The sequence below is a fragment of the Pinus tabuliformis genome, chromosome 7, assembly GCF_031772625.1.
Source record: "Pinus tabuliformis cultivar Carrire ecotype Pingquan chromosome 7, CPIR1, whole genome shotgun sequence".
Lineage (NCBI taxonomy): Eukaryota > Viridiplantae > Streptophyta > Pinopsida > Pinales > Pinaceae > Pinus > Pinus tabuliformis.
This window is the reverse complement of record NC_142293.1, coordinates 1,422,266,082-1,422,268,249: the sequence shown is the minus strand read 5'-3', so window position 1 is coordinate 1,422,268,249 and position 2,168 is coordinate 1,422,266,082.

The following is a 2,168-nucleotide window of genomic DNA, read 5'->3' as shown; positions in this document are numbered from 1 at the left end:
CAGAAGTCCTCATCGCACGTTGGGGATGAAGACACCTATAGAGGCTTTTTTGGGAAAGCGACCAGATGTGAGTCACTTCCACATCTTTGGATCACTAGTCTTCTGTCATGTGACCAAAGATGCTCAGAAGAAGCTAGACCCAATAGCTGAGTTGGGAATACTTGTGGGGTACACGGATACACCTCACAACTATCGTGTGTTTCTGCCTGCCAGTTAGAGGATCGTAGTGTGCAAGGATCTGAAGTTTGATGAGCAGCGAGCCATGCGAGTGTCACTTGAGAGGGAGCTCAAGTTGCATGGTGATGATGAGGAAATATTAGTTCCTAAGGAGGAGGAGCCTCCTGATGATGCGAAGCAGCCACATGCAAAGATTCTAGTAGTGGATATCACCACTGTTTGAGATTCTTCCAAAGATGGGCGAAAATGCTCACGGGAAGCTGACAGATTGATGCAGGATGCGAGAGAGAATGTGGGGCAGCCATCCTCTCAGCGCAGACAGAGGATATCTCCCGCTAGATACGCTGGCTACATGGCCTTGGTTGGGGAGTGTGTAGCAGCCGAGCCTTATTCTTTTGAGGAGGCAGTGTAGTAGCCAGTTTGGGTGGATGCAATGGTAGAGGAGTATGATTATATCATGCATAACATTGTGTGGTATGTTGTCCCTAGACTGGGGAACAAGTCAGTGGTTACTTCCTGATGGCTTTACAAGGTAAAGCATGCAGTTGATGGCAGTATTGAGAAACACAAGGCAAGGTTTGTTGCTCGTGGTTTCTCACAGGTGGAGGGGATTGACTATGATGAGACCTTTGCTCCTGTTGCAAGGTACTCATTGATACAATCAATTCTAGCACTATCAGCATAGATGGGTTGGAAGATACATCAGATGGATGTGAAGACAACTTTCCTCAATGGGGAGATTGAGGAAGAGGTATACATAGACCAGCCTGAGGAATTTGAGACCTTCGATCATGAGTCGCATGTGTGCTAGCTCAAGTGAGCATTGTATGGGCTGAAGCAAGCACCTTGTGCTTGGTATACCAGGATCGACAGCTATTTCACCGAGTTGGACTTCACCAAGAGTGAATTGGATTCGAACCTCTATCACATCATGGTAGAAGGTAAGCTATTGATTATTGTAGTTTATGTCGATGATCTGATTTTGACAGGTGATGATTAGTTGATCAAGTCTTGCAAGGAGGACCTTGCAAGAGAGTTTGAGATGAAGGACATGGGCCTCATGCACTACTTTTTAGCAATGGAGGTGTGGCAAAGAGATGGGGAAGTTTTTGTGTCTCAAGGCAAGTATGCCAATGTGATACTTAGGCGCTTCCACATGGAGATGTGCAAGCCCATGGAGACTCCTCTAGTAGGTAACTGGAGGAAGGAGGATGCTACTTCAGGTGAGGTAGTAGCTGCTATTGTTTATCGATAGCTTGTGGGTTCACTTATCTAGTGAACACACGACCGGATTTATGCTTTGCGGTGAACCAACTGAGTCAAGCTATGGTTCAGCCAACCAAGTTATTTTGGAAGGTGGCAAAGCATGTGTTGAGATATCTCAGAGGCACTACACAGTATGGATTATGGTATAGGCAGACAGAGGGAGTGAAGCTCCAAGGCTTCACAGATGTAGATTGGGAAAGTAGTCCATCAGATAGGAAGAGCACTTCTGGAGGGATCTTCAACCTTGGGTCAACTGCGGTTTCTTGTTATAGCAGGAAATAGAGATCAGTTACACTTAGCTCAATGGAGGCTAAATACATGGCTGCAAGTCAGGCTACATGTGAGGCCATCTAGATGTGGAAGATTCTAGTGGGATTGTTTGGTCATATGATGGATCCTACCATGATATATTGTGATAATCAGAGTTGCATTAAACTCTCTGAGAATCCAGTGTTTCATGACAGGTCCAAGCATATAGATATCCGCTATCATCATCTATGGGATTGTGTGGTCAAGAGGATCATGATGTTGCTATACATTTCGACTGAGGAATAGGATGCAAATATTTTGACAAAGGCATTGTCAAAGGGCAAGTTTGAGTTCCATAGAGATAGGATCGGGGTTGCTGATAATCCCTTTCTTGTTGAGAGGGAGTGTTGAAAAGTGTGCAACAAGAAATGCTAAATTTAGAATGTGCTAAAAATAGAACTCCTAAAAATAGCACT